General features: G+C 44.2%; 1 protein-coding gene across 6 annotated transcripts in view; it reads left to right on the plus strand.

The window, feature by feature from the left end:
• The window catches only part of MCF2L2 (MCF.2 cell line derived transforming sequence-like 2), a 251079-nt gene that overhangs the window by 168599 nt on the left and 65525 nt on the right, over nucleotides 1–16955 (plus strand). The window lies entirely within an intron of this gene.

A 16955-nucleotide genomic window follows, 5' to 3' on the forward strand; every position in this document is an offset into this window, starting at 1 on the left:
CAGGAGACAATTAGTTCGCTTAATTGGTTCGTGACTCTGAGACTCCTTGCCAAGTTTTGCAGATATGGCCTGGCAGCTCTCCAAGCCAGATAAGGTCTGTGACTGTACATCCTCCCTTGAAAGACTTTGCTGAGCAGAATTCACAGTAAATTAATAAAAGGGATTTTTGTCGGGACCAGGAGTTTGCTTCATACTCTTGGGAAGCCTAGGTCAGGACAACCAGATGAGAAAGCATATCTTTTGGGCGGCCAAAATCTAGATCTGTTTTTTTCCCATTTTGGCTACTTTAAGAGGTATGGATTCTAACTCCCAGAATTCCCCAGCAAGGAATTGGGGAATTCTGGGAGTTGAAGTCCATGTGTCTTCAAGTTGCCAAGGTGAGAAAATCCTGGCTAGACTCAGTGAAGCCTTACTTAACCTTTCCCCAACTGTGTTCTTATCAGCCCTTCAAAGTAGAAAGCAGGAAATTAGAAATCAGATTAGGAAAGAAACTTTTCTAAAATACTAGTTTACTGAAAGGCTGCCAGCCTCTTCTCTTTCCTCCTTCTTATGTCAAAGAGAGTCAAGGTAGACTCACTTTACGTTTGAAATGTTTTCTTCTTTTCCCAAGCTTAATTCATGTTTTGCTAAGTGTTCCATTCCTTTTCCAGAACCATCACTGCGGTTCTCAATAGCTCTCCAGATGTATCACAGTCCAAGTTACCAGAATTCCTAAACTTTATGGCCAATTTCTAGACAAGAATTCGGGAAGTTATAATCTGACTAGCTGATAACCTGGCGTTGTCCAGGTATTTATAGTGGGAAAATGTCTGGATCAAACATAATTTCTAATGTTGGATTTTTTTCTCCTTACCTTTACCTTGTGGAATACTGTGAAGCTGTTACCATGGTAACTCCACTGTGCTGTACAGTAGAAGCCATTTTACGGCAGTACAGTAGAAGCCATTTGAAGGCACAACAGGCTATATCGTAATAGAGTACACACCCTAAAAGGTGTTAGGGGTGCCTTACTCCCACAGTATTTGTTTCCAGAGAGTAAGTCATCTATGTACCAAGTTTGGCTAAAAGTGCTTGAGGCGTTCCAGAGTTATGCTGGAACACACACACCCATTTCTTTAATATATAGATCTGTGATGGCGAACCTATCCCACAGGTGGCACACAGAGCGCTCTCTGTGGGCACGTGAGACGTCACCCAGGTCAGCTCTATTGTATATTTGTGCGTTCTTCCTGCTGGCCAGCTGATTTTCGGGTCACTGTCATGTATGCGGGAGACATACGTGCATGTGTTGGTGGAGCAGAGGGCTGCACACGCATGCGTGGGGGGCAGGGGAAGCACAGGGGCTGCGATGGCCCCCCTGCATCCCATTTTTTGTCCCAGGGAGGCCTGCTAAGCCTAAAATGGGGTGCAGGTGTGCGCATTAGCAGAGCTGCCAGAAGACAAGAACAACTAAGAAAGCAGGGTTGATGTAGGAGGAAAGCCACAGCTTGCAGGTGATTGGCCCCTCCCATAGGAAACAAAAGAGGAGCAAAAGGGGAGTGGGCTTTTGCAGGAAACAATTCGTTCCTTCGGTCGTTTTAAGAGTGGAAAGTTCTGTTTGTGACTATAAGAGACTCTGCCAGGTTTTGCCTTGCCCTGAGTTTGGATACTAGTTATCTGGCAGCTCGCCAAGCGAGATAAGTTTCGTGTTGATAAACAGTCCTCTGAAAGACTGTTTGCTAAGCCTTGCGGACTGTGAATGAAAGGAATTCACAGTCGTGTAAATAAAAGGGGTTTTGCTGGGACCAAGACTCTGCTTCTCGGTTTTTAAGGAAGCTTGGGTCATCACATTGCTAACCGAAGTCGAAGTCCTCAACTTAGAATTATCCAGTCTGTGTTACTCTATAGTTAAACTCAGGGTAAGTACAAGGAGCAATGGTGCTTATGTTGCAGCTGGATTAAAGCTGAAAGGACACGTGACCTCGGATGCACCCAAAGGCAAAAGGGAAATTTAGTATTGCAAACATATGTACATGTTTCTCTATGCATCCGATCTTCTACTGAAGTCAAGAACATCTTAGAAAAAAATGAAGTAACCGTAATTATTGGCAAGTCATTGCTTAGATACAGTCTCTCTTCCCCCATCGCCTCAAAATACAGAATGATTCCCAGTGGACTCCAAAGTAGGTTTACCAATGTTACTGTGATTCAAGTCTATATTTCAACAGACACCGAGAAAGTGAAAGGTAAACAGTTCTGTAGCAACCTATTGACAGAGCGCCAAAAACAATTACGATTTTAATTGTATGAGGCTGAAATGCTAAAGTTGAAAGTAAAATAGAATCTGGAGTAATAGGAAAAGTTGGCCTCTGTGTATGAATGAAGCAGGACTTAGAGTAATACACCCAATAAATTTTAATGTTTATAGGAAGTGTTGTTTTCCCAATAGCCTAAAGCAATGATGGCGAACCTTTTTTGCCTCGGGTGCCAAAAGCACGCATGCGCACTTTCGCGCGTACTCGCGTGCCGTCCCCATAATTTAATGCCCCCCCTCATGCCATGCCCCCTGCGCATGTGCATTTGATCCCCGCCCCCTGGCTTGCACATGCGCACATGACTTTCTTGGAGCCTGAGGAGGTCAAAAATGGCCTCCCCCGCACCCTCGGAGGCCCTCCGGAGGCCAGAAACGTCCCGTTTTCCAACTTCCGCTGGGCCCAGTATGTCCGTGTTTTGCCCTCCCCTGGCACCAGAGGCTTTCTAAGAGCCTGGGGAAGGTGAAAAACGGCCCAGCACGCAAACCGGAAGTTCGGAAAAGACTTCCGGGTTGCCTGTTGGGCCGTTTTTCTCCCTCCGGAGGTTTCAGGAGGCTTCCCACAGCCGAAAATCAAGGCTGAAAATCAGTTGGCCAGTGCGCACATCCGTGCTGGAGCTGACAGGTCCAACACCTCTCATGCCCTCAGAAATGGTTCCGTGTGCCCCCTGTGGCCCGCCATCACGGGCCTAAAGGAAGCCTCTATGTATGTACATCAGTAGATAGGTAACACTGACATTAAATGGACTATATACTCTGCGAGCAGAAATGGAGAAGCTCTATTCAATCAGTAAGAATTGAGGGCTCACTGCAGTAGTTCAAATCATAAACCCTTCCTTGCCAAAATGCAAGTCAAAGTAAAGAAAACGAGTTAAAAAAAATAATTCAGACCAAGAAGTTTTAACTTCAGTAACATTGGATGGGCCCCCTCCAGTGGACCGGACGAGCCGTCAACAGTGAGTCTTGTGAGACCATTCTGGGAGGAGTTTGACTCTGTTGCCCCCGAGGATTTGGACAGGTTGCGTGGACGGCTGCGACCCACCACATGTTCAATGGACCCATGTCCCTCCTGGCTGGTACTGGCATCCTGGGAGGTGACAGGAGGCTGGCTTCTGGGCCTGGTGAACGCCTCATTGGGTGAGGGATCCTTACCAACTGCCTTGAAAGAGGCGGTGGTGAGGCCCTTACTCAAGAGGCCTTCACTGGACCCAATGGAGCTGGCTAATTATCGTCCAGTCTCCAACCTTCCCTTTTTAGCGAAGGTTGTTGAGAATGTGGTGGCACAGCAATTTCCACGACACCTTGACGAATCCGAATATCTAGACCCACGCCAGTCCGGCTTCCGACCCGGGCACAGCACAGAGACAGCCTTGGTCGCGCTGGTTGATGATCTCTGGAGGGCCAGAGATAGAGGCTGTTCCTCTATCCTGGTCCTATTAGACCTCTCAGCGGCTTTTGATACCATCGACCATGGTATCCTATTGCGCCGGCTGGAGGGGATGGGAGTCGGAGGCACCGTTTTACGGTGGTTCGGCTCCTACCTCTCCGACCGGTCGCAATGTGTGTTGACAGGGGGACAGAGGTCGACCCTGAGGCCACTCACCTGTGGGGTGCCACAGGGGTCGGTCCTCTCGCCCCTCCTGTTCAACGCATATGTGAAGCCACTGGGGGAGATCATCCGTGGTTTAGGGGTTGAATACCATCTGTACGCTGATGATACTCAGCTGTACATTTCAACCCCAAACCACCCCAGCGAGGCTGTCGAAGTGATGTCCCGGTGTTTGGAAGCCGTCGGGGTCTGGATGGGGGACAACAGACTCAAGCTCAACCCCTCCAAGACGGAGTGGCTGTGGCTACCGGCACCTCGGTTCAGCAAGCTGACTCCAACACTGGCCATAGGGGGCGAGCAATTGCCCCCTGTGGAACGGGCGCGCAATTTGGGCGTCCTCCTAGATGCCCGGCTGTCAATGGATGACCATGTGGCAGCCGTGGCAAGGGGGGCGTTCCACCAGGTTCGCCTGGTGCGCCAATTGCGCCCCCTTCTGGACCGGGATGCCCTACGCACGGTCACTCATGCACTGGTGACGTCTCGCCTGGACTACTGTAATGCTCTCTACATGGGGCTTCCCTTGGGACGCGCCCGAAGACTGCAGCTAGTCCAGAATGCAGCCGCGCGGGCAGTCATGGGGAGTACCAGGTACTCTCACGTAACACCGCTCCTGCGCGAGCTGCACTGGCTGCCTGTGGTTTTTCGGGTGCGTTTCAAGGTTTTGACCACCATCTTTAAAGTGCTCCATGGCACAGGACCTAGCTACCTGCGGGATCGCATCCTCCCACACACATCCCTGCGGCCAATTCGCTCTCACAGGGAGGGGCTTCTCCTGGTGCCGTCCACTAGGCAATGCCAACGGGCGACACCAAGGAGTAGGGCCTTCTCTGTGATGGGCCCAACCCTCTGGAATGACCTCCCCCCCGACATTAGAACCACCACCGACTTCCGCTCCTTCCGACAGAAATTGAAGACACACCTGTTCCAACTGGCTGGCCTGGCATAATTATAACGTCTACCTCCTGGCAAACATATTTCTTACTGGTTTTTTAGGGAGATTGTTCTTTTAAATTTAATTATATAGGATACTTGTTGGGGTTTTAAATTTTTAAATTTTAAATTATTTACTTAGCAGTACAGTTCTGTAAATCTTTTTATCCTCCTCTTACTTATTTATCTATTTACTTAATAATTTTAATTGTCTAAATTTTATAGTTATTCATGATGTATTTCTGATATGGACTGTACACCGCCCCGAGTCCCTTTCGGGAGAGGGGGCGGTCTATAAGCGCTAATAAATAAATAAATAAATAAACATTCAATATGATGTACTTTGTGTCTACTTGCAGATTTTGACCGATCCCTGTAGGCACCTGCATTTTAAGCCATGAATCTTGTGCTCCCCAGGATCTGTAGTTTCTGTAAGATGCCAGATGGCTTTCTAAGCACAGAATTCTGTCTAATATTACACTCATTTCTACATCAGGTCCAGACCTCACTATTTCCACATTTCCCTTCTTAGTGGGTGCGCTGTTATCATTTCATCTGTAGGTGTAAATTGTTTGTACACTCCTTTTGCTGGATGGTTTGTTGTTCTTGTAGCTGTGTTGTGTAGAGGCCAGTGTTGCATCTCATGTAGTTTTTCCATCTCTGCTCAAAGCTATTCCCCTCGGGGCCTTGTTTCCTCAAACAGCACGTTCTGCAAGATCTGTCTTCTCCCGTTATCTGTTTTGTAAATGTCTTGGTTTATTTTGCATTGGATTCTGCAACCATTTCCTTGTGTTTCCTTGGTTTCCCCCACTCCCTTAAAATAATATTTAATTTCACCTATACTATATATATATATATATGTGTGTGTGTGTGTGTGTGTGTGTGTATGTGTATATGTGTATATGTGTATATGTATATATGTATATATGTATATATGTATATATGTATATATGTATATATGTATATATGTATATATATTTAGGGACGCAATGGCTCAGTGGCTAAGATGCTGAGCTTGTCGATCCGAAAGGTCGGCACTCCGGCAGTTTGAATCCCTAGCGCCGCGTAACGGAGTGAGCTCCTGTTACTTGTCCCAGCTTCTGCCAACCTAGCAGTTCGAAAGCATGTAAAAATGCAAGTAGAAAAATAGGAACCCCCTTTGGTGGGAAGGGAACAGCATTCCGTGCACCTTCAGCATTTAGTCAAGCCGGGCACATGACCACAGAGACGTCTTTGGACAGCGTTGGCTCTTTGGCTTGGAAACGAAGATGAGCATCGCCCCCTAGAGTCGGGAACAACTAGCACATATTTGCAAGGGGAACTTTTACCTTTACCTCTTATTCTATTTATACCTTCCTTCCAGCTTCTTGGCAAAAATAAAGGGATGAAAGATTTTCCTAATTTACAATAGCAATAGCACTTAGACTTATATACCGCTTCACAGTGCTTCACAGCCCTCTCTAAGCGATTTACAGAGTCAGCTTATTGTCCCCAACAATCTGGGTCCTCATTTTATCGACCTCGGAAGGATGGAACGCTGAGTCATCCTGGAGGCTGGTGAGATTTCAGCTGCCAAATTGCAGACAGACGGCAGTCAGCAGAAGTAGCCTGCAGTACTGCACTCTAACCGCTGCGCCACAATATGTCTCATGTGTCGATTTGTGTGCACAATAGGCTAGGAACTGTACACGGGGGGAGGGAAGTGAGTCTGACCAGAACTGGGTGTCACCAGAATGAAATATTTTTTCATAAAGCCCTTCCATTTTCCCCCCCCCATTAGCTGTTAGATCAGAGGTGTCAAACTCAAGGCCCGGGGGCCGGATCCAGCCTGTGGAGTACTTAGATCGGGCAGCCCTGGAAACAGCAAAGGACTGGCCCGCAGTGCTTCTGCCAGTGAAAACAGGCTTCTGAGCTCCATTTTCAGCTGGCACAGTGTCCTGCAACCCTCTGCCAGTGAAAATGGAGCTCGGAAGGGCTCTCCCCAGCTCTGTTTTCACTAGCAGAGGGTTGCAGGAGGCTGTGGCAGCTGAAAATGGAGCTCAGAAGCCTGTTTCACTGGCGGAGTGCTCAGGCCACCAGAGGTGCCCCCAACATGAGTGACGTCGAGCTGGCCATGCCCAGCCCAGCTCCCGGAGGTTTATGACGGTTGCAGTCCTAAGCAGACCGGTTGGGGGGGTCATCGGATCCCCTTTTGCGACCTTCTGACAAGCAAAGTCAATGGGGAAGCCAGATTCACTTCACAACTGTGATACTAACTTAACCATTGCAGTGATTCACTTAACAACTGTGGCAAAAAAAAAAAAGTTTGTGAAATGAGGCAAAAACTTGCTTTTCTCGCTTAGCAACAGAAATGTTGGGCTCAATTATGGTCGTAAGTCAAGGACTACCTGTACTCATAAAGCCACTGAGGTTAATTTTAGATTTCCAAGACAGGGCTCTGAGCTCGTATACTGTATAATCCCTGCAAATTACAAAAGCATCTTTGGTAAAACAAGACTCCATTACCCTCTTCTGCCTCATATAGTTATTTTTCTAGTTATCTCAGTGCGTCTCCCTTCTGAGCATTAGTTGTGTGGGGGGAAGGAAATGATTGGTTTTTCTTTTTAAAAATTCAAAAGAGCAACATTTTCTCGTGGGAAAGGAGGATTACATTTCATTTCATTTCATTTATTGAATTTATAGACCGCCCCCTCTCCCCATGGGGACTCGGGGCAGTGAAATTTATTTCAAAATTCATCAGCATCGAACAGACTGTTTGTAACTATCCAAAATTAACATTCTAATTACCCTTTTCCTGTCTATTCCTTCCCCCCCCCCCCAAAGTAGTTTTTTAAGTCATCATTTTGGAATCTTTGCATAGCCATAAGAGATCTGGGTCCAGACATCCATGAATTCTGTTGACTGCATTCAGTTCTGGTCGCCACGATGTAAAAAAGATGTGGAGACTCTAGAAAGAGTGCAGAGAAGAGCAACAAAGATGATCAGGGGACTGGAGACTAAAACATATGAAGAACGGTTGCAGGAACTGGGTATGTCTAGTTTAATGCAAAGAAGGACTAGGGGAGACATGATAGCAGTCTTCCAATATCTCAGGGGTTGCCACAAAGAAGAGGGAGTCAAACTATTCTCCAAGGCACCTGAGGGTAGAACAAGAAGCAATGGGTGGAAACTAATCAAGGAGAGAAGCAACTTAGAACTGAGGAAAAATTTCCTGACAGTTAGAACAATTAATCAGTGGAACAACTTTCCTCCAGAAGTTGTGAATGCTCCAACCCTGGAAGTCTTTAAGAAGATGTTGGATAGCTATTTGTCTGAAATGGTATAGGGTTTCCTGCCTAGGCAAGGGGTTGGACTAGAAGACCTCCAAGGTCCCTTCCAACTCTACTATTGTATTGTATTATTGTATTGTATTGACTCTTATCTAGCATGAGTTTGCCTTGACCATTAGTAGATCAGATTTTGGTCTATAGATTGCATTTAATAAATTTTTAGTGCTTTGAACTCAATTCCTGTTTACTCGCACCTGACATTGACTAAGGATTGAAGGAAGCATATCTAGTGCTGTGAAGAAACATATCATTGTTAAGGTTTCTAATAAGTGAAATGCAGTCAACAGGGATTAGCCAGAAGTGATTAGAAAAGAAAATATGCAAATCCAATATCCATAAAATGCCATCATTTTAGATGAAGGCGGCTTTCCCTCATCTCTTAGACCTCTAAATTCATCAGACTGCTAGCCTTCTTGTGAGAAGCGACTGTATGGAGCACTGGTGGGCAATCTCAAGTCCTCTCCTTGTCCAGAGAGGAATCGCAAAGAGCCATTCATTTCACTGCAGCTGACAGTTCTGCTCCATTGCTCTCAGCGGGGCCATATTAGTTCTCCATTTATTCCCCAGAAGTCCAACTGCTGTGTTCCAGTGGTGGGCTTCAATTTATTTGACTACCAGTTCGCTTAAGACATAAACTGTAGCTTTGATACCATAGTGACTGGTTTCTGCCAAGCTACAATTGACCAAACCTCATTATGACTGATTGTGATATGTGAACCCGGTGTAAGAGTCAAGCACAGGGAAACATCCAGAAATGAACCTGTGGCTGCCTCTGAGATCTTCCTGTTCCCAAATCACAATGGGATATGAAGATGTTTAATGTGATGTGTGAACCCAGTTCTAATCTCCAGTGGAAAGCTATGTCAGGGTTCCAATCAACACCCCCAACGAAATCTTGACAAACTTGAACATGGGTACTATCTAATAAAATGAAATTCAATGGTGAAAAAAAGTAAAGTTCATTCAAAATATTTTGAAAAAGAGGATAAAGTTCACACCCCAGTTGTTTTTGTTAGGCATAGTTTCAGATTTGTCTGGTAATTGGTGTAAATATACCAGATGAAGAGGCAAACTTGTTTTTTGTTGAAAATGCTTCTGATAAGCGGTCGAATTAGAAATGGAAAAATTCAATTGATTCAAAGTAAATAAACAAGGATTGAGTTTGTTTTGCAGGGCTGGGAGGCCGAGGCATTTTTCCTCTTTTGATTTATTCAGGGCATGTTTGTGAGTCTAATTAGCTCGCTCCGCAATTCCCTAGCCATGAGAACCACAGGGCAAGCCAATTGTGTGTGTGTTGGACAATTGGGCGTCCCAACATTGCAAAGGTACGAATGCAGTGGTTAATCACATGTTTTAATGGAAACATGTAGATATTTCCACGGGGCAAATGAAGCATATTGGGTGACATCCATTTGCCAGATCTGTCAGGATTCAGTGCCCCTGGGATTTACTCCCATAGGCACTGAATGTGCTTGACGACTGCATGTGAGGCATTGTTGAATGATTGCAGCCGCTTCTGTTGAAGAGAGATCAAATTGTTTCATAAATGCCTTTGAAAAGGCTGATGGCTTCTGATGTGAGAAACATGAAATGAGTGTCGTCTTTTTGAAATAAAAGTTTGTAGAGAAAGAAAAAGGGATAACAAGGTAGGTTCAATAGAAGGAGAAAGGTAAGCTTCATAGATAGAAGAAATAATTTGAGAGACATCCAAAATGAGATTAAAAGGCTAATCAGAAAATTGTTGAAATGCTAGCAAAGATGCATAGAGTTCCAGAGGAAAGGTACAGTTTTTGGTTTGGAGCTTCTTTGTAGATTGTTCCTGTTTGCACCGCCCCCAAGGGCACGGCACTAAGCCTTGAAATAACCAGGTTTCCCACAATTAAAACAATTTCCGGTAGGGCGGGGAGGTGCAGAGGAAGAAGAAGCAGAGGAAGAAGAAGCAGGAAACGCGCCATGTTGTTGCAACGCAGCAGCAAGAGCCCCCAACTTGTGGTCAGTTGTACCCACGATGCGACAAGCCTGAAGGAAATCAGCTAAAGTAACCCCGAGACAATTTGCTATAGGTTAAAGAACCTTTTGACAATTCCTATTAGCATTTTCATAAGCCAATTTCAGAGAAAGTTCCTCATTATCAATTTGTCTTTCTAGTGCCAATTGTTAAGTATGCAAAGTGCACACAAACATAAAAACATAAAAGAGTAAAAAAAACAGCTTCAAAAATAAAACAAACAATCTAAATAAGGTAATTTGAGTCAATACTTTGAAATATAATTTGGTATGAGAATATCAAAAATTTCCAAAAGTCAAAGTTGCATTAAAAACTGCAATTGCAGGCATCAAATATCACCCTTTACCCTGCCTTTCTCAGGCTGAGACGTCAGGGAGAGAAAAGAAAAAAAAATGGTGAAAAGAACACAGCCCCCCCCCTCCTGCCTTCTCACCAGAGAAAAAGAGGGGGGTGAGAGGAAAGGAAAAAATTTGTTGTTAAAACGACAGGCTCCCTTTTCGGGGAAGACGGGGAGAAAAAATAGAGACACATAAATCATTTTGTACTAGGGTTTTGATCCCTGATAAAAGAGAGGGCGAGATGTTACAGACATGCCCCTCCTTGGATTTTTACACTCTCTTTTAAAATAACGCTTTTCTTGAGGTTTCCTGTCTTGTAATAAAGCAGTTACTATGAGCGCAAGCCATTGCAGAATCGTACGGGGGAGGTATTGCTTCTGCAGGCACCTGATTATCAAATTTATAATAAATCATTCCATGACTACGCGCCACGTAGTCAAAATTTGGACTGGGGCTCTAAGAGCCCCATGGAAATATTCCCCCAATTTTGTCCAAGTCGAAATTTTATGGACACTGTTTCCAAATTTAAGACAGAAGGCCAATTAACTCCTTTTTTGTCAAACGAGGGAGAGATTTCCCTCCATTTGAGGCAATTTTAGTGGAGGATTCGGTTGATTCTCCCAACTCTTGCAAATGTACAAACTTGCCCATGAGAGAATCTTCCATCTATACTTACGAGAAACCGGTCGTGTTTCAGACAGGTCGAAAGGCCAGCCTCTTCCAGGCGAGTAGGTACAGACAGTCCGAGACTGATTCTGAAGAATCACGTCGGGGTCACCAGTTGCGGGTTTGCCCCCCCGCAAAGAGTGGGCTAACTCATAATGAAGACAACAGACAAGGTTTCTTGATACACGAGTGGCCCAGAACGTTATCTGGACCCCCCTTTTATTAAGAGCGTATAAGGAAATAAAAGCATCGTAATTTATTATTGGTTAAAATACAGCGTTATGCCTAATATGGTTATTTTTAGCTATACCTGCTTAAGCGCTTTTACCACTTGTTTCCTATGCAGCTAGTAACTTCCTCAGTTTGAAAGTTCCTGTTAAGATCTAAGCATTGCTATTGTCATTGCAAACACAGCTTTCTAATTTGGGTCCTCCCAGTGGGCATCCATCTCAACCCGCATTTACTACTCAATTTATTCCAGTCCCAAATTCCATATATGTGTTCCAATCAGGAAAACTGATCTGCATATATACCATGGTGACCTTGTTCCCACAGCGCAATACTGGAAGAAGGAAGAGTTGCCCACTATCCAAGAATGGACGTTAAAAGTAGTAAACTTAGCAGAGATGGCCAAAATTTCAGCGTATCTGAAGGATCACGCAGATAAGAAGTGCAAGCTGGACTGGAGAAGATGGATTGACTATATTCAAAACAAATACCGGACTAAAAAATTTCAGTTAGCTTATGAATGAAGGCATAAAGAATGTTACAATTTATTCAAAGTTAGTTTAATAAAGGGGGACTTAAAGCACAAGAATAGTAACACGTTAAAATTAGTTGGCTTATGTTGCGTATGGTCGTTAAATGCTTATACCCTGTATTTTGCTCTGGGAGGTCGGGGGGAGGGAGGGTGGGAAGAGGGAAGGGTAAGGGGTGTTAGGAACTGGTGCGATTAAGCACTAGCAATGAACCCCAGGTCGAGGTTATAACAGAGCAACCCTGTAAAGTATACGCAGCGTGCGATAGATAAAGCAACCACACTGAATAATGGATAGTAAAGTAACAAAATAAATCTTTACTTTTTGAAGAATATAGCAAAATCCATAAACACAGCCAAAAAGTCATACACAGAAAAAGCAGTCCAATACTACCAAGATAACTTGGATACAAGTAGCAAATAACTTACACACAGTAAGTAGTAGCAACAGTAGTAACAGTTAGGCAGCAGTTATCATACAGCAATCAAGAGAGAGAGAGAGAGAGCAACAACATCAGCTGCAATTTAAAGGCTGTAATCTACTAATTAGCAGAGCTCCTCTCTTAAAGATACATAACATGCCTTGTGCAATATATTGTCTACCCAACTTGTTGGTTACACCCTAACAAGGGGGAATGATAATTGTAAAATTAAGACCTCTGATCTAAGTGGAGAGATTGCAGAGGAAGGGATTACAAGAGAGTAAATTATGCTGCCTGGGGAATTCTGGGAGTTGAAGTCCACAAGTCTTAAAGTTCCCAAGTTTGGACACCCCTGGTATAGGTGGTTCCTTGCTCAATAGTACTAACTGTAAGAGGGATCTTGGAGTGCTAGTGGACAACCATTTAAATAGGAGCCAGCCGTGTGCAGCAGCTGCCCAAAAAGCCAACACAGTTCTAGGCTGCATAAACAGAGGGAGAGAATCAAGATCACGTGAAGTGTTAATACCACTTTATAATGCCTTGGGAAGGCCACACTTGGAGTACTGCATTCAGTTTTGGTCACCGCGATGTAGAAAAGATGTGGAGACTGTAGAAAGAGTGCAGAGAAGAGCAACAAAGATGATTAGGGGACTGGAGACTAAAACATATGAAGAACGGTTGCAGGAACTGGGTATATCTAGTTTGATGAAAAGAAGGACTAGGGGAGACATGATAGCAGTGTTCCAATATCTCAGGGGTTGCCACAAAGAAGAGGGAGTCAAGCTATTCTCCAAGGCACCTGAGGGTAGAACAAGAAGCAATGGGTGGAAACTAATCCAAGGAGAGAAGCAACTTAGAACTAATCAAGGAGAGAAGCAACTTAGAACTGAGGAGATTAATCAGTGGAACAGCTTGCCTCCAGAAGTTGTGAATACCCCAACACTGGGAGTCTTTAAGAAGATGTTAGATAGCCATTTGTCTGAAATGGTATAGGGTTTCCTGCCTAGGCAGTGGGTTGGACTAGAAGACCTCCAAGGTCCCTTCCAACTCTGCTATTGGATTGTATTGTATTGAAAGAAGACTCCAAGGCTTGAGTTTCCTCAAAGTTCCATTTTATTAGAGATGTCATATTGGCACATCTGGGAAAACCCGAATCTGAAAGCTTCCAGGTTTTTCCCACCCAAATGAAAGTTCAGGTCCCTGCCCAGCAGCCACATGTCCGTCACATGGTCCAATCAGGCACCATCCAAAACTGCAGATGCCTCTCAGTCACACCACTCCAGGTGCAGGCCAAGGTGGCCTTGACTCTCTGAGAAAAGAATGTTATTTTGACTATATATCTCCCATACCCCATATAATTCCCCCCTCCCATTTTCCCACAGTAGAAAATGTAGGTCCAATGTAAAAGATGGCTTCCAGCTCTGACAATCTATATCAGTGATGGTGAACCTATGGCACGCGTGCCACAGGTGGCACGTGGAGCCATTTGTCAGGGCACGCAAGTAGCTGCCTTGTCAGTTGACCAGCGCGCGCTGGTCAGCTGAGTTCACCCTTTTTTAAAGCCATTTTTCGCCCTCACCAGGCTCCAGAGGCTTATAGAAGCCTGGGGAGGGCGAAAAGAGCCTCCCCCCCCCCCCCAGAGGCCTTCCGGAGGCTTCATGAGCTTCCCTGAAGCCTTCAGAGCGCAAAAAACCGGCCCTACGGGCAAACCGGAAGTTTGGGAATGCACTTCCTGTTTGCTTGGAGGGTCGTTCTGACTGCTCTGGAGGCTTCAGGGAAGCCTCTTGAAGGTCCCTGAAGCCTGCGGAGGGCTCCGGGGAGGCGGCGGAGGCTGTTTTCGCCCTCCCCATGCTCCTATAAAGCCTCTGGAGCCTGGGGAGGGCGAAAAAAGCATGCAAAAATGGGGGCGGTCGCGCCTGTAGTGTGTGCATGCGCACTGGGTGGTCGCGCATTGCATTATGGCTGCGGCACGCCTGCACACAACCCCCCCTGCACTCCCCCCACTTATGGCATGCGAGCCAAAAAAGGTTCGCTATCGCTGATCTATATATTTCTTGCACGTTTGTGATTTTTGACACACACTGACAACTACCCAAAAGCAAAGAAATCTTGCAGAAAGTTGGAGTCACATCACTCCCACTGTTGTTTTTTTTTTGAATGTCAGTGGTCGTTCTCTTACCTGTTCAGGTAAATAAATACTGACTTAATTATTGAAATTCCTTTGCCACTGGAATTATTTTTCTATTTATGACGTTTACTCTTCTTTGATCACAGACAGTCAGCACTAGTGTGACAAATATAGTCGGTCTAAAATTTAATATTCCTTTTGGCCACATCAGATTGCACCTTCTTTTTCTTAAAGCAGGGGTGTCCAAGCCAGCTGGGGAATTCTGGGAGTTGAAGTCCACAAGTCTTAAAGTTGCCAAGTTTGGACACCCCTGTCTTAAAGGATGAGCCAAGAGGTCACAAGATTGCCTAGGAGCTTATAAAAACATGACAATATTTGCACACCTTACAAACAGAGAAACAAACTGACCATGGAAAAAGACAATCCAGTCTACCTTTTGATCTTATTTGGGTTTTTTTCCCCTTTTTAATTTATTTAGTCATTATTTTAAATGATTATTATTTACATTTTATTTATTTTTTATCATAACGCTTCTTCAGCTTACTCTTGTTCTATTGCACGAACCACATTTTTTAAATTTAGAATTGTGGCCTCTGAGCTTTATCGTTTGCTTATATTATAATGTCATACTAATTCATAACAATGCCTTCTGGATTCTGCACTTCATTGTCTTCAAATCCCTACCTGGCCTGTTTGAAAGATTGTTTTTCCCCAATTATATCTACCCGTCCCACCAGAGCAGGGAGGCAGGGGATAGCAATAGCAAGACTTACCTTACACTTCACAGAGCTTTTACAGCCCTCTCTAAGTGGTTTACAGAGTCAGCCTATTGCCCCCAACAATCTGGGTCCTCATTTTACCCACCTCAGAAGGTTGGAAGGCTGAGTCAACCTTGAGCCTGGGGAGATTTGAATCGCCAAATTGCAGGCAATCATCCCTGCAAAAATAAAATCCCCCCCCTCTTTTGAAAGACTCTAACGACTATTAACTGCAGCTAGAATTATATTTGTATACAATTGAAGAAATACAATTGAAGAAATAGAATTGTATTTGTATACAATGTGATTAGAAAAATATTAGAAAGGGCAGAAATGAACAGATTAACACTTGCAATGAAGGAGAAAGAACAAACCTAGTATTACATGACATGGGAATTATTTTATCGATGGTTAGAGAATAAAAACAGGAGTTAGAAATAGGGGGGGGAAGAAAATCAGTGAAATATATAAAATATGTTAAGAAAGAGACGTAAACACTAGGATTATTATGTGTAATATTATTATTACATTCTTATTAGAAGATATTCTAAGAGGGAGAAATGAATACTGTATGTTTATTAGGTTCAAGATTAGTACTGTAAGATCAGAGAATCAAGATCAATAGCAATGGCACTTATATACTACTTCGCAGTGCTTTTGCAGCCCTCTCTAAGCGGTTTTACAGAGTCAGCATATTTGCCCCCAACAATCTTCTAGGTCCTCATTTTACCCGCCTGGGAAGAATGGAAGGCTGAGTCAACCTGGAGCCTGGTGAGATTCGAACTGCCAAATTTCAGGCAGCCGGCAGTCAACAGAAGTAACCTGTAGTATTGCACTCTAACCATTGCGCCACCGTGGCTCATTATAATGAATACTGTTGTAAATGCTGACCATTACTGCACAAAGATATTTGTACCCAGACGACACACTATTTAATGGAAGATGGAATTATTATACTAAAAAATAAAATAGAAAGAAAGAAAGAAAGAAAGAAAGAGAGAGGGAGGGAGGGAGGGAGGGAGGGAGGGAGGAAGGAAGAAAGAAAGAAAGAAAGAAAGAAGAAAGAAAGAAAAAAGAAAAAGAAAGAAAGAAAGAAAGAAAGAAAGAAAGAAAGAAAGAAAGAAAGAAAGAAAGAAAGAAAGAAAGAAAGAAAGAAAGAAAGAAAGAAAGAAAGAAAGAAAGAAAGAAAGAAAGAAAGAAAGAAAGAAAGAAAGAAAGAAAAAGAAAGAAAGAAAGAAAGACTCCAAAGACATAGTATTGCCAGCAGGGTAATAATGGAGCCCATCAAGTGGTTGGCTTGAATGTTGTCACCAGGGGGATAAAGGCTTATTGAGTTTTGCATTCGGGGTTTTGTTTCTTTGCCCCCGAGAATCACCAGGAGTGAGTTGATTGGCCATATACAGGCAGTCCTCAACTTACGACTGCAATTGAGCCCAACATTTATGTTGCTGCTAAGTGAGAAATTTGTTAAGCGAGTTTTGCCCCAATTTTACGACCCTCCTTGCCTCCTTCCTGAAGGGAATCATTACGCTTCTTGGATGAGAAACACGGTTGTTAAGTGAATCTGCTCTCCCCATTGATTCTTCTTGTTAGAAGGTCGCAAAAGGGGACCAGGTGACTGTGGGACACAGCAACCCTCAAAGATATGAGTCTGTTGTAAAGCGAACCAATGTCAATCGTGTGACCATGCGGATGATACAATGGTCATAAGTGTGAAAAA

This window comes from Natrix helvetica (assembly GCF_964273705.1).
Source record: "Natrix helvetica genome assembly, chromosome: 5".
NCBI classification, from domain to species: Eukaryota; Metazoa; Chordata; class Lepidosauria; order Squamata; family Natricidae; genus Natrix; species Natrix helvetica.